General features: G+C 41.9%; 1 protein-coding gene across 2 annotated transcripts in view; it reads right to left on the reverse strand.

Annotated features, from left to right (window-relative positions):
• LOC126412256 (tumor necrosis factor alpha-induced protein 8-like protein) overlaps positions 1-22,379 on the reverse strand; it is a 951,546-nt gene that overhangs the window by 257,320 nt on the left and 671,847 nt on the right. Inside the window, exon 1 of one of the 2 annotated variants that reach the window (XM_050081758.1) lies at positions 7,066-7,941. The exons of the other annotated variant lie outside the window; for it this stretch is intronic. The gene's annotated coding sequence lies outside the window, so the exon portion shown is untranslated. Of the gene's footprint in view, positions 1-7,065; positions 7,942-22,379 lie in introns of those variants that run through there. 2 annotated transcript variants of the gene reach the window in all.

A 22,379-nucleotide genomic window follows, 5' to 3' on the forward strand; every position in this document is an offset into this window, starting at 1 on the left:
TCAGTTTGGATTTCAGAGAAATGTTGGAACACTCGAGACAATACTAACTCAACGGCATCTCTTAGGTGATAGGTAAAGGAAAGACAAACCAACACTTGTAGCATTTGTAGACTAAGGGAAAGGCTTTGACAAGGTTGACTGGAATGCTCCGTTTGAAATACAAGGAACGGAAGGCTAATTACAGCTTGAACAGGAACCAGACGGCAGTTATAAGAGTCGAGAAGCATGAAAGGAAACAATGGTCGGCATGTGAGTAAGGCAGGATTACAGGCTATCGCCGATGTTATTCCAGCTGTACTTTGAGCAAGCAGTAAAGGAAAATCAAGAAAAATTTGGAGTAGGTAGAAGAATAACTAATGATGAGTTAGTAAAGCGAACAGGAGTAAAAGAAGAGTAGGGAGAAAAAATAAAAACTTTGAAGTTTGCCGATAACATCGTAATTCTGTTAGAGACAGCAAAGGACTTGGTAAAGCAGTTGAACGGAATGGGCAGTGCATTGAAAGGAGGATACACGATGAATATCGACAAAAGCAGAACGAGGAATGCAGTAGAATTAAATCAGGTGATGCTGACGAAATTAGACTAGGAAACGAGACAAGGTAGCAGATGAGTTTTGCTATTTGAGCAGCAAAATGATGGCGAAGTAGAGAGAGGCTATAAAATGTAGGCTGGCAATAGCGAGAAACACGTTTCTGAAAACCAGGAATTTGTTAACGTCTAAAGTCATTTTACGTGTTCAGAAGTCATTTCTGATTTGTCTGGAGATTTGTCTTGCACGGAACTGAAAAGTGGACGATAAACAGCGCACACGAGAACAGGAGAGAAGCATCTGAAAGGTGGCACTACAAAAGAATGTTGAAGATTAGGTGTGTGCAGTAGACTGAATAACTAATGAGGAGATAGTAAAGCGAAAGGTGGTAAAAAAAGTTGTGGTACAGCTGAAATAAAAAGAAGGGATCAGGCGTCAAAGACTTGTCAGATGTTGATGGAAGGAAGTGGAGGGTAAAAATTGTAGATTTACATCTACATGATTACTCTGCAATTCTCATTTAAGTGCTTGGCAGAGGGTTCATTGAACCACAATCATACTATCTCTCTACTATTCCACTCCCGAACAGCGCGCCGAAAAAACGAACACCTAAACCTTTCTGTTCGAGGTCTGATTTCTCTTATTTTATTTTGATGATCATTCCTACCTATGTAGGTTGGGCTCAACAAAATATTTTCGCATTCGGAAGAGAAAGTTGGTGACTGAAATTTCGTAAATAGATCTCGCCGCGACGGAAAACGTCTTTGCTTTAATGACTTCCATCCCAACTCGTGTATCATATCAGCCACACTCTCTCCCCTATTACGTGATAATACAAAACGAGCTGCCCTTTTTTGCACCCTTTCGATGACCTCCGTCAATCCCACCTGGTAAGGATCGCACACCGCGGAGCTATATTCTAACAGAGGACGAACGAGTGTAGTGTAAGCTGTCTCTTTAGTGGACTTGTTGCATCTTCTAAGTGTCCTGCCAGTGAAACGCAACCTTTGGCTCGCCTTCCCCACAATATTATCTATGTGGTCTTTCCAACTGAAGTTGTTCGTAATTTTAACACCCAGGTACTTAGTTGAATTGACAGCCTTGAGAATTGTACTATTTATCGAGCAGTTTTGAGAGATGAAATAGTGAAAACAGAACAGGATCAAATAGGTAAATAGGCAAGACATAGTAGAAATCCTTGGATATCATAGGAAATATTGAATTTAATTGATGAAAGGCAAAAATATTTAAAGATGCAGCACATAAAGCAGTCGAAAAGGAATACAACGTCTAAAAAACCAAGTTGACAGGATGTGCAAACAGGTTGAGCAGGAATGGATAGACGACAAATGTAAGGATTTAGAAGCATACATCACTAGGGGAAAAATAGATACCGCCTACAGGAAAAACAGAGAGACGTTTTGAAAAAAAGAAGCAGCCCTTATCAAGGGCTCAGATGGAAAACCAGTCCTAAGCAACGAAGGGAAATCTGAAAGATGGAAAGAGTATATAGAGAGTCTATGTAAGGGAGATGTACTCGACGGCAATATTATGGAAATAGAGAAGGATGTAGATGAAAATAAGATGGGAGATATGATACAGTGTGAAGAATTTGACAGAGCAATGAAAGATCTAAGGCGAAATAAGGCCCCGGAGTTGACGAATTCTGTCAGATCTACTGATTGCCTTGAGAGAGCCAGCCCTGACAAAACCGTTCCATCTGGTGTGCAGGATATGTGAAACAGGCGAAATATCCTCAGACTGCAAGAACAATGTAATAATTCAGATTCCAAAGAAAGCAGGCGCTCGCAGGTGTGTATATTACCGAACTATCAGATTAATAAGTCAATGTTGCAAAATACTAACACGCATTCTTTACAGAAGAATGCAAAATCTGGCAGAAGCCGACCTTGGAGAAGATCAGTTTGGATTTCAGAGAAATGTTGGAACACTCGAGACAATACTAACTCAACGGCATCTCTTAGGTGATAGGTAAAGGAAAGACAAACCAACACTTGTAGCATTTGTAGACTAAGGGAAAGGCTTTGACAAGGTTGACTGGAATGCTCCGTTTGAAATACAAGGAACGGAAGGCTAATTACAGCTTGAACAGGAACCAGACGGCAGTTATAAGAGTCGAGAAGCATGAAAGGAAACAATGGTCGGCATGTGAGTAAGGCAGGATTACAGGCTATCGCCGATGTTATTCCAGCTGTACTTTGAGCAAGCAGTAAAGGAAAATCAAGAAAAATTTGGAGTAGGTAGAAGAATAACTAATGATGAGTTAGTAAAGCGAACAGGAGTAAAAGAAGAGTAGGGAGAAAAAATAAAAACTTTGAAGTTTGCCGATAACATCGTAATTCTGTTAGAGACAGCAAAGGACTTGGTAAAGCAGTTGAACGGAATGGGCAGTGCATTGAAAGGAGGATACACGATGAATATCGACAAAAGCAGAACGAGGAATGCAGTAGAATTAAATCAGGTGATGCTGACGAAATTAGACTAGGAAACGAGACAAGGTAGCAGATGAGTTTTGCTATTTGAGCAGCAAAATGATGGCGAAGTAGAGAGAGGCTATAAAATGTAGGCTGGCAACAGCGAGAAACACGTTTCTGAAAACCAGGAATTTGTTAACGTCTAAAGTCATTTTACGTGTTCAGAAGTCATTTCTGATTTGTCTGGAGATTTGTCTTGCACGGAACTGAAAAGTGGACGATAAACAGCGCACACGAGAACAGGAGAGAAGCATCTGAAAGGTGGCACTACAAAAGAATGTTGAAGATTAGGTGTGTGCAGTAGACTGAATAACTAATGAGGAGATAGTAAAGCGAAAGGCGGTAAAAAAAGTTGTGGTACAGCTGAAATAAAAAGAAGGGATCAGGCGTCAAAGACTTGTCAGATGTTGATGGAAGGAAGTGGAGGGTAAAAATTGTAGATCTACATCTACATGATTACTCTGCAATTCTCATTTAAGTGCTTGGCAGAGGGTTCATTGAACCACAATCATACTATCTCTCTACTATTCCACTCCCGAACAGCGCGCCGAAAAAACGAACACCTAAACCTTTCTGTTCGAGGTCTGATTTCTCTTATTTTATTTTGATGATCATTCCTACCTATGTAGGTTGGGCTCAACAAAATATTTTCGCATTCGGAAGAGAAAGTTGGTGACTGAAATTTCGTAAATAGATCTCGCCGCGACGGAAAACGTCTTTGCTTTAATGACTTCCATCCCAACTCGTGTATCATATCAGCCACACTCTCTCCCCTATTACGTGATAATACAAAACGAGCTGCCCTTTTTTGCACCCTTTCGATGACCTCCGTCAATCCCACCTGGTAAGGATCCCACACCGCGCAGCTATATTCTAACAGAGGACGAACGAGTGTAGTGTAAGCTGTCTCTTTAGTGGACTTGTTGCATCTTCTAAGTGTCCTGCCAATGAAACGCAACCTTTGGCTCGCCTTCCCCACAATATTATCTATGTGGTCTTTCCAACTGAAGGTGTTCGTAATTTTAACACCCAGGTACTTAGTTGAATTGACAGCCTTGAGAATTGTACTATTTATCGAGCAGTGGAATTCCAACGGATTTCTTTTGGAACTCATGTGGACCACCTCACACTTTTCGTTATTTAGCGTCAACTGCCACCTGCCACGCCATACAGCAATCTTTTCTAAATCGCTTTGCAACTGATACTGGTCTTCGGATGACCTTACTAGACGGTAAATTACAGCATCATCTGCGAACAACCTAAGAGAACTGCTCAGATTGTCACCCAGATGGAGGCAAAGATATGAATACAGTAAGCAAGTTCAAATTAGTTATGCAGAGATCAAGGACAGTGTGAAGAGCTGCATCAAGTCTGTAATCAGACCAAAGACCACGCCGACAAACTAACATATTTTCACCCGTGTCAGTTACCGTTACTATGATATATCCTGTATAACAAGCAGTTACTTGTACAACAGAACGGCGCCTGTGCCTTTCTCGGAGTTACAGAGGCTGCAGCGATCCGGAAACCGACCCCGGATACACACAAACGTACGGACAGAAAAAAACTAGCGACAAGTGTGTGTCGGCGGGCAGCCTAGTTCCTGTGGCGTCCGCGGCGAGCGCTGCTGTCGCAGCACCACTTGCCAGTCGGCCGCTGCCGGCTGGAGCGAGCGGAGTGACCTCAGGTGACGTCAGCGCCGGGCTACCGGAATCTGCGCGGCTTCCAGTCACCGGGCGAACGCGTCTGGCGATGCGCGCGAGAGCAGATTGCGTCCCACACTGTGCGCCGCTGCCCCCTTCCCTCTGACAACAGCAAGGCGGCTTCAACGACGCTCCACCATGACTCACGCACTCCACACTCGAGAGTGGATGCGTAGGCAGGGGTGGAACTGGCGGCCGGCCTAACACGTACGGCGACACGGCTCTTCACTATAGTCAAATCGCCATTCTTTTTACTTACAGCGGTTCATCAATTGCTCAACGTCGGACGGTCAGTTTTGCCCTGTTTTCGGAAACGGAGAATATGGAAAAATCGAAACATGTAATAGTAGGAGAGCCATCAACAGTTGTGGACTGTGATGCAGAAACGATTAAATACAAGAAATACTGCCAAAATCCGGTTATATTCTGACAGGAAAATAAGAAGGAGATGTCTGAGCTTGGGATGCAATAAGAAACCTAATTTCTCTGTCATTATTATCCACAATACGGAAGAACACAAATCGGAGTGGCTGGTACATTTGCGACATACGACGCGGAATGTTCGCACGTTGCAAATAGAACCGAGAACATAATAAAAGCCCTGGAAGTGGACCATAAAGCTGCACTATTAAGAGCGTTTATCACGCACGCCCCAAACATACCGTCAGATAATTGTGGTACTGTTCTACAAAAACTACAGCTCTCTGAGGATTCAACTGAATCTTGATGAACTCAAGTGTCAAATCCGCTTCGTCACACCCTTATGTTAGCTTAATCTTGTTCTTCCTTTACTGCTTTAAATTAGTGACAGTTAGTTCCTCAGGGTAGTCGCTTATGGATCTACTATTACATCTGTACTCTGCAAGCACATTTTATTCCCCTAATTCTACTCTTGTCTGATACCTCTCCAACATTACACAGTGTCTGCTGTGATGATCCAAAAAGGACAGGTTTCTTGCTCAGAGCATACAAGAGGAGGGGGAAAAAATTTACTGGAACGATTGGTACACAATTATTGGGTAACGAAAACTCATTCTAAACGAATGGTATTTTGTCCATAAAGTATTTTACTTGCACTACACCATCACCACATTTGTCACGTAAAGTTGCCTCTTCCAGATAATCAGAGATTTCGCCAAGCAGAGCCTTGTACCAAACGGTGTTCATGTATGCAGGCCGTTTCTAGACTCCTCTTGCAAATCTCCAAGATACAAGGCAGAAGCTGTGCGAAAATGGATGGATCAGGATTCCACGTTCTGACCTATCATACGTAAATAATAGAGAAGAGACTGTTACACTCGGTCCGATTCCGCTGGGTAAAAGAGCGGCACAATAACAATTTCCCGTAACTCTGATAACTGTTAACTTTTCTAATCATACGACTGACGTGGTAATAATAAATAGTCAATGTCAGATACCGGCTTAATACAGCACCATCAGCTGAAGAGAAAGTGCTGCATATATGTCACACAAATGGTCTATATTTCCTGTGTATCTTGGTAATGGACATTGTTACGTTTCTCTGATCGTTATATACTTCATGATGTAATAATTGTTTTGCATGTCTTTTTCTTAGCACGGCAAAAGTATACCTCTATGTTCCTCTTCAAACCATCATTTACGGAGAGCAGTCAACACACCGCTCGTCCAACATGTAAAGAGAAGAGGAAAATGTGTAGGCAAAAATGTCACGGAAGGTGCCTCCACAATTCTACATTTTCAGCTACCTTCACTTCTCGGAAATAGATGCAACACGACATACTTCTAAAAAGTTTTATACGCTTCTGAAGATATGGGACATTTATTGCGTTACTGAATGATATACAAGACTCTTACAGCAGATGCTCTTGCTTGGATATTCAGCCCATAAGAAAAGATCAATGTCAACTCTCAGAATACAAGAGGGAATCTATCAAACCATTTACGAAAACTGTTTCATCTGACATCATCATCAATTCATTAGGCCAAAAAAACCCAAATTTGCTTCAGAAACGTCCACAAATGGCTCACACACACTTTATGGGCTAACATTTACAGACGTCGCAAACAGTAACTAGACATTCTAACTCCACATTTTCTACTCATGTGTAGCACAGTCAAGTCGAACGGTCATAACGCCCTGCCGAACTTCTTCTAGCTTTATATGATCAATACGCTTACTCTCAGAATAGATAGCGAGGTTTTGCATGGCACATGGCCTTTGCCAAGCAACGGTTGGCAGCATACACACGTACGAGACAGTTAAGATGGTTCACCTGTTCGCACGTGTGTGTGTGTGCGGTCAGAGCGGTAGGTAACGACAACGTAAATGCATTCACCAGGAAAGTAAATTTCTTACCTGTCAGGCGGGAACGAATGGCGGACGAAATCTTGACTGACTTTTGGAGACTGTTTGAAAAGATACCGCCTCCTGCGAGACGAAACACCACCACAATTATTGTGCGCTGTGGTAGTTTATCGTGGCTCGTGTCACGACTAAACGCTGCAGCACAATGCCTCGGGGCGAGAGCTAACAGTAGAGAGCGAAGAACAATAACACACGCGACACAATATCAAACCGCTGGCCTCCGCTCGGCAGAGACTGCAATTACCGTCCCCGCACACTGGAAACACAGCAGCGCCATGGCTCGCGGCAGTTCTGGTTTTTGCAAAATACGTAGTCAAGCGCCGAGACGCTGCGCGGAGCTGGTCCAGCAACGGTCGCTGGACGCTATCCAAGATTCGCACACTGGAACGTCCTTGACGCGGCAATAATGACGTTACGCGCGCCCACGCTCCGGAACTTACTGGAACCGTTGCAATCCTTTCACCTGGTCTTCGACTATGTCTTCTTCTAGGAGAATTCCTGGAGAGTCTACACTTCACCACTTCACTGTGTTTTAGTGACGTCAAATCCGCGCGGACCAGTAGGGAAAGGACGTCGCAGAGCGCTGTCGGATACTGCGTGTGATAACTAACGGCACTTGCGAGGAGCAGAGAAACCACTCGTCGAGGGATAGCAGGTGCGTCACTTTGACAGCTGCGTTTTCCACAGGTGGCACGGTTGAAGCGGTACTGGCTGTGGCGGACGCGGATTCCAGCGGGCGGTTGGCGGGTGCTGTCAGTCAGCTGCAGACCGTTGTAGCGGGGCTGGAGGCGCCAACACGCGCACGCCGACGCAGGCACGCGCTAACGCACTGGCACACGCACCGGTACAGTGTCCCCCCCTCGTGGCGGCAGCTGCGCGCTGACTGGCTACAGCGCCAACGGGCGGCCGCTTTTGAAGGAAGGCCAGCGGCTGCGGCGCGACGGTTAGGAGGGGCAGCCCCAGCCGACTGGCCACCTGGCCGCTGGCTGCGCTGCGATGACAGCTGCCCGTGACGTCACGGTGCGCTCCCTGCACGCAGCGGCAGGACCTCTAGGTCTAGGCCTCTAGGCGATCAGTTGCCTGCTCGACGAATCATGCAGATCAGGGGCGAGGCGTGCTCGTAAAAGCTGTAATTGCCGATTACAGTTACAGATAAAACGCTTTTTTTCTTTTTTTTTTACGTCTAAACGTTCTTGGTATATACATGGTGTCTCACTCAAACCTCCCTGATTTCAAGGACCCAGGAGAGAAAAACCACAGTAAATACAATGAAAAATGCACCACATTGCAGAGCGTCTCATAGAATTTATATTCCCGCGTCAGAAGTGCCAAGTATCGTCGCCAGAGTGCATCAAGGTCTCATGAACTGTAGAGAGCCTGTAGGCTCGCTAATGAACTGTAGAGAGCCTGTGTAGGGAGAGAGTGGCCAACCGGACGACACGGCGGCCATTTTTCTGCCAAACTGCGGGCGGGACTTTTGAATGGCCAGCGGAGTAGTGGAGTACACACTCACCGAATCAAAAGCACAAGACAATACGTCGAAATCATTCGTTAAATGCCTTTCTTTACGGCTACAATATACTCATAGTAGCCTACTACGTACAGCAGAGGAAAATTTGATACAGTGGCTGTAAACATTATTCGTTACTTGCATTTATCTCCTTTAAAGTTCGTTTACTAGACATATTGCAATGAAAGTAACGCAAATAAAAAAAATATAGTGTATAGCATTTGTTTTGTATCGGAAGTGCATAACGCTAAAAAATGGCTCTGAGCACTATGCGACTTAACTTCTGAGGTCATCAGTCGCCTAGAACTTAGAACTAATTAAAGCTAACTAACCTAAGGACATCACACACATCCATGCCCGCAGCAGGATTCGAACCTGCGACCGTAGCGGTCGCTCGGTTCCAGACTGTAGCGACTAGAACCGCACGGCCACTCCGGCCGCCCCATAACGCTAAAGATTTAACCTACCTGTATTACGTCAGATGAATGAAAGTCGTAAGCAGTTGTTGTGACGTACAAAAAGTATGAGACGTATTAGTATTTCTTGTCACGTCTTCAAACTTTTTGCATGTCACAACTAAACAACTCGTTACGACTTACTTTCATATATATATATATATATATAAAACTACCGTATCCCTTAACTACCGTATCCCTTCTATCCCACAGTAAGTAGGCCTATTAAAATCTGTCTTCAAGAGTATCTACAATTATTTGCTACGAATAATGTTTCAGCAAACACGACAACTGCGGAAAACGTGCTTACAACTTGCCTGCGTCAACAGTCAGGCAATAATACTGAAACCAAAATAATGCCTAGTGTTGTGATCCGGAACGAAATAAAGTTTGACGCTATAATGTCGAATGAGCATGACACAACAATTACAGGAACTTTCCGTTTCCAGCAAGGACTGTCAGATATTGGCTTCAGAAGAGTTTGTGATGCTACCAGTATGCACGCAAACGCTAATTACGTACTAAAAACGATATACAACTAAATCGAACATGCATGCACAACGCATAACAAGTCTCTCAATAATCAAATACCTTTTAATCGTTTCCAAAAGTCCTCTGAACTTCAATTCAACTTAAAAGCACGGCGAACATAGGAAGCGCAAGAGACGTTTGGCAGAAAAATGGCGCCAAAGCTAATCAACCAATCACCGGCAACTTCACCTATGACCACTCTCTCTGTATACAGGCTCTCTAATTAACTGAAAATGGCGACTCCAAAAATGGTTCAAATGGCTCTGAGCACTATGGGACTCAACTGCTGTGGTCATCAGTCCCCTAGAACTTAGAACTACTTAAACCTAACTAACCTAAGGACATCACACACATCCATGCCCGAGGCAGGATTCGAACCTGCGACCGTAGCAGTCGCACGGTTCCGGACTGCGCGCCTAGAACCGCGAGACCACCGCGGCCGGCAATGGCGACTCCACAGCAGCGCACACAAGCAGTAGTGTGGTTTGCAGAAATAAATTCGCCGATTACTGTGCAAATTCATTATCGTCGAGTGTATGAATGTGATCCACCTGATGTGAAAACAATTTAGGAATGATATTGGAAGTTTCTGGCAACAGGAAGTGTTCTGAAACATTCTGGCGGTGCACGTTACGGAGTTTCAGAAGAGACAGTGGAGGACATGAGACAAACGTTTCTCAGAAGCCCACGTAAGTCAATTCGTCAAGCATCTAGGCAACTAGATGTACCTCGATCAACATTGCATCGTGTAGTTCACCAGCTTCTTCGTATGTGTGCTTACAAAGTGCAAATTCTGCAACATCTGACGCCAAACGACAAACCACACCGACAACAATTTGCTGCGGACATGCTGCAGCGTATTGATATGGATGCCAGCTTCCTGGAAAGATGTTGTTTATTCTCAGATGAGGCAAACTTTCATTTATCAGGAATGGTTAACAGGCATAATGTTCGGATTTGGGGTTCGCAAAATCCACACGTTGGTGAACCATGAATTTACTTTCAAAACATTTTCTTAAGGAATTTATTTACTAGCGATTCTTCAAGAACTTTAACACATTTAATCACACTATGTGAGCGTGGAAGTAGTTACCAGTAGGTAACTGATGAAAACAACTTAAATTTCAACAAATGGAAATTTTATTCCTAAAAACACTTTCCTTAAAAAAAATTACAGATGTAAAAACTATAAACAGAAAGCACCCTCTAAATATCAACTTACAATTTATTCAGAGACAGAAATAATAATTTTTTTTTGAGTATGAGCTTTCGGGCTGAGAAGCTTGCCGCTCCCTTTTAACACGGCGGTAGTCACGACCGCTCACAACAGCCTCTGAAAGCCTCTGGTGCAAATCTGCAACACACCAGATTACTTTAAACTAAAAATTTTAACAACTCACACAAACACATAAACTATGCACCCCATAGGAGGGATGGAATGGTACAAAACACTCACATTAAAAAATTTCTTGCCACCGAAAGTGCAACTTGTTTTAAAAGAAAACTCTTAAGGTGGAAGGATGACAACTTTATATACTATAATGACCATTTAAACAAAACCCATGAAATGCAGTCTTACATTAAATGTACAAACATGGTCTACATTACACATATACCGCCTCTCAAGATGATAGGCAAGATAAAAAACATATTTCGTTGACACCGAAACCGACAAACATGACAGAGGGAGCTATTAACGTACGGCAGACCGACAGACAGACACTAACTGCTTAATAAATGCGGACGAGAGACAGACGAGCAAGCTGGTAACGAGAGACTGACCAAGAACACAAATAGAATTTAACCAGCAAATGAAACAACATATCACGAATCACTTAACTTTTAATAAACTGCGCCGGCCGAAGTGGCGAGCGGTTCTAGGCGCTTCAGTCTGAAAGCGCGCGACAGCTACGATCACAGGTTCGAATCCTGCCTCGGGCATAGATATGTGTGATGTCCTTAGGTTGGTTAGGTTTAAGTAGTTCTAAGTTCTAGGGGACTGATGACCTCAGAAGTTAAGTCCCATAGTGCTCAGAGTCATTTGAACCATTTTTTTTAATAAACCGCGATGTCTGGCGAAGACCTGGCGCAGCACCCACAAAACGCTCTCCCGAACTGTCCGCTGCCAGCCGTTTCAACGGACGCAGGAAGGCGCGCCGATCTCCCGTCTCACGGCGTCGCAGCTCGCACCGGCCAGCCGATGTCGTGGGTTGGCTCCTGTTGCTCTCGTGTCGGCCGCGAAGCCACTACCCCTCGCTATACGGCGCGGCCCACTGGACTGACGTGGTGACCTCATATGCGCCGACGCTCAAGACGGGGAAGTCATCTTGCGTCCCAGTGCGCGACCGACCAACCGATCGATCCAACAGCCAATGCCCATTGCCTGAACAAACTCGAGCAGACTGGCGGCGTAACACATACTAGCACTCCGGGCGACAGACAGACACTGACTGCCCCACACTGAGCCGGCTGACCAACCGACCAGACTCGCCCTGAATGACAGACTGCCCCCTTGCCGAGTTTTTTTTTTTTCCTTTATTGAATTTCAATTCCCCCCGAAGGGGGCGGGCTGTGCAGCAGCTTAGTATGCCGCTCTTCAGCCTACAGACTTTGTTAGAAAGATGAAGAGAATAAATAAGAAAAACAGGCGATAAAATCGGACATGGCGAAAAGAAATCGTGGAACTTAAAACAAAGAACAGAGGGATGATGACGCTAAGAAAATACATACAAAGCAGACAGGTAAAACAATAGACAGACAATTAAAAAGAAAAAAACACGGCGACAGTCTGGTTTCTGTTCGCAAAAGACATAAAATTCACACCCAGCGACAGCATGGTTTCTGTTCGCAATACGAGAAAGACGAACAACACTGAACAGTCACTGGAACACTGCACTAAAAAGTTGGAAAATGTGACATACCACATCCGAGAGCAGGTGGGGGGAGGGGGGGGGGGGAGGGAACTGGACCCTTGCCGAGCTCATAGCGCCCCTTAAATGCACGTGAACCGGCAACTTTTCCCCTTTCCCACCAGAGGGAGAAACCAAAGCTGCGATTGCCACAGCGGCGCCACCGCCAGAAACGGAAGGCGACTGCTTTACACTACGCGCTGCGGCGCGCTCTTCAAAACACCAAATTTTACCACGGCTCACGTTGTCATTGAACATGTTCGTGATAGCTCTAAACTAAACGTCTGGTGCTGGCTAATGCAGGACAGGATTATTGGACCGTTTTTCTTTGTGGAACAAACAGTGAATGGGTCAGTGTGTCTGGACATGTTGGAGGAGTTTGTGTACCGTCAGATACAAGACTTACAACCCAACGTCATTTTTCAACAAGATGGAGCTCCGCCGCACTGGTCAACGGCTGTTCGCAAGTTCCTTGATAGGAAATTTCCCAGTCGTTGAATCGGACGCGGAGGACCCATTGCCTGGACACCACGTTCACTCGACATTAGGCCGCTTGATTTCTTCATGTGAGGATTCGTCAAGGCGCGCGTGTATGCGACCAAAGTGGACGATGTTCCTACGTTGCGACATCGTATCGCTAATGCGATTGCAACAATAACAGAGGAAATGTTACAAAGAACTTGGCAAGAAATTATACAGACTCGATAGTCTTCGTGCTACAAATGGTTCACATGTAGAGGTGTATTGATGATAAATAAATAAATTCTTTGAGATGCTCTACAATATGGTGCATTTTTCATTGTCGCATCTTCTGTGGGTTTTTTTTCCTGGGTCTTTGAAATCAGGAGGTTTGAGTGGGACACCCTGTATTTTTCTGAAATTTCGGTTGTCGACATACTTCACACTTGCGAAATGCACTGTCAGCTCGGGGGCGGTTAAGACATTAACGGCTGCCAGTGTGACAGGCGCAAGCTTGAAGGGCCACAGCTACATGCTACACCTCTGTAACTTATCAGCAACAGCGATTACCGGTGCTCTCGCATCCCAATGCAAAGTCCATCCATCTCTCGCAGAGTGCAGAGTGAGAAATACAATACTTTCAGTTCAGTTTACAAAAGTGATGTGTAAATAACCCGAATGCACCGTAAGAAATACTGCAAACTGGCAAAAACTGCCAAGCGCATACGTGTTTCGACGTGAACCGCTGGTAACAAGGAGGGAAGAGGCAATGATTTGGAGAATATGTAAAGGCTGGAAGTAACTTGCACTGCAACTTTACAAACAAAACGCTGTTTTTGATTTAAAACAACCAAAATGTACAAACATTTGTATCCAATCTGCAGAGTAACTACGGAAAATGCTTTATAAATAAAAGCGAAATGCGTCTGGTGTAATTCCCTTTGATTAAATTGCAGTAAGTTCAAGATGGAAAAATCAATAATAACTGGCAACAGGAGTTTGTGCAGTAGTAGGGTTTAATGCTTTTTCCTCGACTGTTTCACGAAATTGTGAAATTTATGCGCAGCCCCATTTTATTGTTGTGGCTAGCTGGTAGTTTCTTGTTTATCCCTTGAACTCGCGCCGCGATTGTTCGAACAAGCTCGATACTGCTCGAGCCCCTTCGAACGCGAGTATCGTTTGTAGTGTGGAAAAGCGTGTAGCCAAGATACTGATTCGGGTGTCATTGTGAATAGCTTACGGGGCACTGCTAATGAAAGATGTCGATTCATATGACTCGCACATACGCTCGGAATTATAGAAAACGCTGGCCAAGGGAAAGTCCCAGTCGAAAGGAATCCACAAAGCCTAAAATGCGCCAATGCGAGAGTTACGGTAGCGTCGAGAAGAAAATGGAAAAATGGCGCAAAGCGACTACCTAGCTGGCTCATCGGGCACACAGCGAACAGCGATAGTCCAAACCTGTGGTTTATCTGTTCTGTAACCATTAGACTACTCTGTGCAACTATTGTACTAAAGATATTGATAATTAAATTATATATTAATACGAAACCTTTATTATGATTTTATGCAGAGGTTTTCACGAAAAATACGTTGCACAGATCCGATCTGTGCACACAGAATTTTCTTTATTTGCCCGTTTCGAGCATGGCTCATCGTCAGGACCTCGAAGAAGAACTCAATACACAGTATCGTGTGAAATGGTGTTACGGTCAATATCATTTCACACGATATCCTGTATTAGGTTCTTCTCTGATGTTCTGATGATGAACCATGGCCGAAACATGTAAATAAACTTTTAACAAATGCACCCTTGTTATTAGCGGCCAGATAAGGATATGCTCACAATTCATACAATGGTCGCAGGCCTTTTGCGCGACTTTATGTACCAGCTTAAACTATGCAGACGCCTGTGAAATTTAAATTCATCTTGTTATATGAATCAGGGTTAGGTCTACGAGTGTCTTACGAATTTTATAAACAGCATGGTTTTGGTATCTTGTCAAAAGTAGATATAGTGCGAACTGTGGCTGAATAAAACATGTTTGATTGTGCTCTTGTACTTTACAAATTTTGGTCAGCTAATGTCCCATTTTCAATGCTGGTTCCATTTAGTGTATAAATACTTTATCTGTTCACAATGTCAAACAATATCCCTAGATCTGACAGGACAGTTTACACATACAAACCGTTCATTGTTATTTGTTTGTATAATTTTAGCTATTCAATAGAATGCCATATTATAATTTACTGTAAATAATTTCACTTCTATTTTCACCCTTGAAATTAAGTTTATCGCTCTGGAAAAGAAATATTTTACTGTGACCATACATGCTATACAGCTAGTTTCATCACCAGCTGCGACATAGTTGCGAATATAAACAGTGATCCACGTACTGTCAAATGTTTTTTATTCCAGTCTTTGATCATAATATAAATTCGTTCGACGATGACCGGTTTCAGTCAGTAATGATCATCTTCAGATCTGTTGTACACCATATCCTAATGTGATAAAGCTGCAATAGCATCGTAATGGCGTAGAATAGATCTGAAGATGGTCATTACTGACTGAAACCTGTCATCGTCGATGGAATTTATATTGTTATCAAAGACTGGAATAAAAAAAAAAATTTTGACTTAGTTTCATGTTTCGCGGATCATTTGTACCATTAACTGTAATGGCGTGGAATGAGTCATTTTGTATTCACATTAGGCATTCCTATCTAAATATGGCTACATGCTGATTATCTATAATATTTCTAAACTGTTGTGAGCTGGTAATTTCTACCCATCACCTTTCACACATTACAAAATTAGAAATTCGTCTACGGAACAGAAGGTCTCTTCAAGTGTGATTTTGCTGTCTGACATTTATATGACTAGGTAAGCGATCAAAAATTTTGGTGGCAGCACTATGCACCATTGTTCGTGCTAAAGACAGCGTTAATGTAGAGTAATGAATGTCATTGTTTCTTCTGATATTGTAATTACGCACATCAATGTTCCTTTTGATCTGCAGTGGATTATATACACCAAAATTCACCAGGGAATAAATATACTGTGAAGCGTTAGTAAAAATTCGTAACTCCTTAAACAGATGTCTACAAGAGGATGTGGGTGAGCACCACTGATTATTCATACAGAACACTTTTGAGCAATGGAGACTTTACTTCTTAAAGATGAGTCACCCCAGAGCATTATTCCATACTGAATGAAAATATACAATTTTATCAACTTAACAATTTGTCTCTCCCCAAGACCTGCAATGATTATTAGTCCAAATGTGCTTGAACTATTTTGTGTCAAGAGTTCTAAAACGTGCTTTTTCGTGTTTATATTGTCATCAATATGGCCACATAAAATTTTTTTGAAGTTTCCACCCTCTTTATTATTTCCTCGCCATGTGTTACACTTATCATATGTAGTATCTCTAGCTGTGCAAAACTGAATATGTATATCTTCTCGAAATTGAGAGAGAGAGACGATTCGCAGAAAACAAATCAATGATATATTTAAGAACATTGTTTACCGTTTCTTCTATTGTTATACGTGTGTTTGAATTGATTAGAAAACTAAAAAGCATCTGTAACTTGCCATATTTTCTATAACATCTTTTAAACTGTTACTTATGTTAAGCTGAGCCGCATTTTGTAAATGTTGACGGTTTGTACTGCCATGCAACGTAGAGAGGTGTGTGTTAAAACAGTTTCCATAGAATTTAACAGCACTCACAAAGTTTATGTGCAAAAATGTGTTAACTTAAAAACACATAACAGAAACACACGGAGTACTGGCCGCACAGAAGTATACGATACGTAAGTTATTCCCACAATTCATGCTTTATTAACGCTAAAGTCATCCATGGATATTTCAGTGAAGATCAAACAGAGAAAAGATCTCCTGAGTTTACCGAATCCTGAACGAAGAAACTTCCTTTTTATCTTAGTGCACAAAACCAGTAAAACCAGTAAGAAGTACAAAACGAGCGCCCTGCAAGGAAAGAGAGGAAACCCGTAACAGGCATCTGAAGATGGTTTTGTATTAAATCAGAAAACTGTAATGGCTTAATTTAAATAAACTTCTATAAACCATATTTGTGGCTAGTTGCTGCTGAAATTATAAACGCTAGAACATACTTTTGTATGACTTCAAGGGATAGTCAAAAAGTTTTAATTATCACATCGAAAAAATAAAGTTAAGTAATCATTATTTTGTTTTCTGGTGTATGTCTGCAGTCCTGGTATACACTGAAACCACAGAGCAGCAGTACAAACTATTCACTCTAAAAAAGACTCTCACCGCGGTAGCTGATGGCAGTAGGCGTTTTCTCAACAGTCAGAAGACGGTGTATTTCTTCCAACCGATATTAACTTGTTTCCGATCTCCACCAACGTTGGTTTTCACAATTGTAACCTAGTGCACTGACATTTTTGTAGGCATATTGTTTCTTCGTTAACGTTGTCTTGGGATATTGTGATCTACACGGGACATGCACATCCTAGTGGGTAAAACTGATAATATAGTTTCGTTCAGAAATACGTAGAGGCACCGAGTGCAGTGTGGGTTGTTAGTTGCGGCTGACTGTATAGTTGGCTGCACTGAGAAATTATAGGCTATTCCCAGCAGCCACCGCGGCGATAATCTTTTGAGAGTGAAAAATCGGTACAGTACAGCAGCACATCATTAGGTGACCCAACACAAAATGGCACAGTCAGTCTATTTTGTCAGTGGGCTATGCCATTATATCATGGCTAGTTTAGCTGCATATTTCGCTCCCGCAGTGTGAGTATATCAATGTGCATCACGCAGATAAACAAAAAATTAATTACACATTATTTTGTCGCGGTGGTAATTAAACTTTATGAAAAACCCACTATCAATGTTGTGAAGCTTTTTTATAGAATTGTGGTGAGGTGGCGTAGTTCTTCCGAGAAATTTACTACGAATTAGGATCCAACAATGACTGAACTTTTATGTACCATATATTCAGTTGAATAATTCATTGATTACATGTAGTGATAAGATATATTCCAATTTGTAACACATAAAGCCCTACATAGAAACAATAACATCATTTCCCCTTACACAGAGTTATGTTTATACCGGACTGAAAGACTGGTAAGATACTGTACATGAACACAGATTTTATTATTGTTGCATTACATTAAAAGAACCGTTAGAATAGGATCACAGGAAAGTATGACATACGTTAATACAAACTTAATTTTTGTAAAGAAGAACTCAAGTATAAAAATGCTTGGATCACATCTCACAGTAAATTTCATGGCAGAACACCACCATCACAACAACAATAATTACAAGTAAATCACACCCATGTCAAATGTGATCATACAGATTCATGAATAATTTATAAATGGGCACCTGATGATGGCAGCAGCCTGCCGACACACGTTGTGACAAACGATGTGATGTTAGTGAACGCAACCACAGCAGCAAATTGTTTATAAGAATAAGAAACTTCTACTCCAGCATCCAACTGATGGATATACAGTAACGTGAAGGTGTTCCTCAGCGTTCAAGAAATGGATCGACTGTTTTCTAATGACTTTCATTCATCTTCTATTACAAGCATAACTGTTATTAATTCAGGATGGAACTGAATAATGCAGTATATCAGTTTTGGAGAGAAGCAACTTTTTGCTTGCACGTAGTGAGTTGGTCGATTCTCCAGTCAAACCATTGTTCACAGTGGCATTCTACTCTCCTACTATCAGGACACACAAGGTTTCTGTGGCTGAAGGTAGACGGTAAGCCCCTGTGACTGGCATATACTTACGAATTTTCTACAGCCAATACCACTAACACAACAACACTTGTTTACTTTCCATGTTTTCATTCCTTAATGTTATAAGGGTTAAAATTTGGTGCAACTCATTTCAGACACAAAAAGAAATTGTAGTAAGAAAAAATGAGCTGAATGACCATATTTCCACTGTAAGTAGCCCCAGTGTCCTAAATTACGGGCCTTTTTGACCTTCAAATTTGAATATCCATTCTGTGACTTCCGCCATTGTCACTGTCATAGACAGTAGCAACTGACAGGAAGTCAATGAAAGCTGGACTAAAATTTGACCCATGTGGAAGGCCGAAGTCTTTTCTTTATGAACTACACTGCCTTGATGACACAGATCCATCTGACGTCCGATGTGAGCCTGCTGCAAGTGCGGGAAGTTGAAAGATAAGCACCTAACCTGATCATCCACTACTACCTACATTATCGTCCACTATCTCGACTAAAGACGAACGTCTGTTTCCAACGCTGCGTATCACCAGTTAACGCAACTGTAACGATTATGGAGTCGTAAACTTCTCAACTTTGCGGGAAGTGTAGAAGCTGAATGAAGACTGTCCACTGGTCATGAAGAACGCTAGACTACGTGTAAATAGCTCAATAGTGTGTGAACAGGCAGCGATACGTCCATAATCTATATTAAGAAGCGAAATACCCTGGAAGAGGGAGACACGTCGTGTCTGCGTTACAAATCGTCGACGACATCTCACATGTTGGGTTGTTCCCTATGACCAGGCAGCTGTACGCGGCTTGGCTAGACACATGGCACCACTGCAATTAATACGATGAAATTTTGGGCTGATTCTGTGTAAATAAATCCGTAGATAGAAAAGCGAATTCTTATATTTTAGCTTATAGCTCACAGCGACTGACATTACCTTATTTAATAAGTGCAGAGGCGCTGACATGAGTTGCAAAAATTTACATATTGTTTTTCACCGTTAATTAGATGGTGATAACAAATTAAGAACACGTTTCATTCTTCGTACGCAAGTTAAAGACAGTTTTGGAAGGAGGAGGCTTCAAGTTCAGTATGGAAAATCTTAACGTGTCACAGCAGGAGAGATATCAATAGTTTTTGAAATTTAGGAAGAAAGGATTAGATAGAAAAGAGACTGCTAGTGTCTCTCGGCTCTATTATTACAGTGTGAGGTGTGCATGTTATCTTGGTCATTCTTTCTTTCGCATATCGATATACACGCATCTGAGAGCAAACCATGTTGATCCGCGATCTTTGGTTGTGTTGTTACACCATCTATGCCTGAGGGCACTCACAGAGTGAGCATTATTATTAGTCGACCTATGTTGGGAAGCAGACGTTGAACTGAATGGTCAGGAAATTTTTATCTCGAATTGAATTACTAAGTACTGAATACAGATTTGCTGTAAGTGAATGAATAAAATGATGATGAGAGTATTTACGGATTTTGAAAAGATTTTTGTGAAGACCGGCGATTCAACGTAAATCTGCAGCTTTGCATACTTGCGCGTAGTTAGCACCCTGTTGTAAAATTAATTGTCGTACCTAAATTTTGTTGAGAAATATCTCACGGATTGCTCACAAGCAGGGAAGTTAGTTCGCCTCCCCCCCAAACACATTTTGTAAAGTAATGAACATCATGTTGGGTAGGTTAATCTTTTGTAAAGGAAAATTTTGTATGATCAACCTGTTAGAATTGTTTCTAAAAGCAATCATTTCTGTATAAAGTCAATATTGGTCACGGTCCTGAAAGTCAAGTTATGAAGTAGTTCTTTGCTATAATATTGTTATGTTCAAAACTATCCACTGTGATTTAAGGAAACACACCACTGCGCAGTACAGGGCTCAAATAATCACAATTTCAGTAATTTTGTGTACTACACTACACACACACACACACACACACACACACACACATACAGGGTTTAAAACAGAAAATTTACGACAGCAGATGGGAAATGTGAAAATTACATCAGGAAGAGAGTTGCCTCAGCTTCGGGAGGAACAAGAAATCTCATTTAGTTAGCCTTGGTAAGAAAGAATACAAAGATACAGGTATACTGAATAAGACTGTAGTTGAACCATTTACAAATGTCATGGAATATTGGCCGACAAGGTGCTAATAGACTTGAACAAAAGCTCACGCAACAAGTATATCACGAATGTAACGTGGAAGAAAAGAAGACTTCAGAACCAGGTTTTATGCCTAGGATACCGCAATTTACAGAGGTAGCAGTTGTTTTCTTATACCACGATGGGAGAACTCAATACGAAAGACGGCCTAATAAGATGTTGGATTACTGTCCAGGAAAATGCTGAAGAGGAGGTCGCCCTAAAAAAATGACTGCAGAGACTTTCAGCAAGGCTGTTGCCATACGGACAACTATGCAGTTCCTGGTGCGAAAAGCGGGGAATCTCGTAAATAAGTAAGTGAAATCCTGTATTCATTCACTTACACCTTTGTATTTTGTTTATTTTTTTTAGATTTCTATATGACGATTGTCTGAAACAATTACTTTAACTTCTTTCTCGTGTTACACTGTAGTAGACATGATCTGCATTCTTGTTTTTATGAGTTAATCCAATTACTGGCACGATTGAAGAAACAGAGATCACGTTCATTCGCAGGTACTGCACCTAGAGCAGCTAGACAAGCTACCAGTTACTTGAGAAATTGTTAGTACGCGTCTTCCATGCATCTGGAGCCTTACTGTTTGTGTTCCTTAGACTTCGGTTGAAGGGTGTGTGATGGAGGATTCACATAGCCGACACGACGTATGACGTAAGCCATTGATGTTCACTTGGGTTATGGTTCGAGAAATATGGGACCTGGAAAGTAGTTTGTTCGTGCTCTTTCAGCTATTTTTTGAACGTAAAAACGTCTGGCAATTCGTACTCTCTTTCTAGAACATTCCATACTCTTTCAACGCACAGTCATTCATACAGAGATGTGCATAGTCTTCAAGCGCAGTGTTAATCAGTTTTAACGTCAATGGCTTCTTGAGCTCCACGCTTTCGGAACTAGGCCATTTACAATAGCCTTTCACTATAAAGGTAGGCAAGCAGTTCCTAAACTTTGTTTTTACAGAAAATGAACCGAAAATTGGTAAGAACGCTATCTTAAAATGTTTTACACGTTACAGTAGTTAGAGAAATGTGTAAAAATAGTCAGTCAATTCAGTTATTTATCCGATAATCATCTTGCTGGGATTGGGAGCTCCTGTTGACTTTTCACGAGTTTGCGAATAAACTTTGGGTTTTTATCCTCCGCCTTCTGCAAAACACAATGTATTTATTTTCTTTTTACCTAACCGTGTTTCGACACCAATGTGTCATGTTCTGTGGGTCTCGATTTATTTCTGTAAAATTCCATACAAAGTTCATGGTTATTTTTCTATTTTAGGCCTAAAAACTGTTTTCTCAAATCTCGTTTTGTGTAAAAATCGTGTGAAAATAGGTGGGTAAAATATAGAAAGGTGTAAAAAAAGGTGTATTTAACTACACTAAAAGAAACCACGCAAAATATTCACAGCTTAATGAAGAAATGGAAGTACAGGATATACATAAATACTACTTTTAACAAAGTATTTTAAAAAATAAACAAATTCCTTACGACTTCTTTGCAGATGAGACACTTCAGAAGATAAAA

This window comes from Schistocerca serialis, chromosome 7 (genome assembly GCF_023864345.2).
Source record: "Schistocerca serialis cubense isolate TAMUIC-IGC-003099 chromosome 7, iqSchSeri2.2, whole genome shotgun sequence".
Classification (NCBI taxonomy): domain Eukaryota; kingdom Metazoa; phylum Arthropoda; class Insecta; order Orthoptera; family Acrididae; genus Schistocerca; species Schistocerca serialis.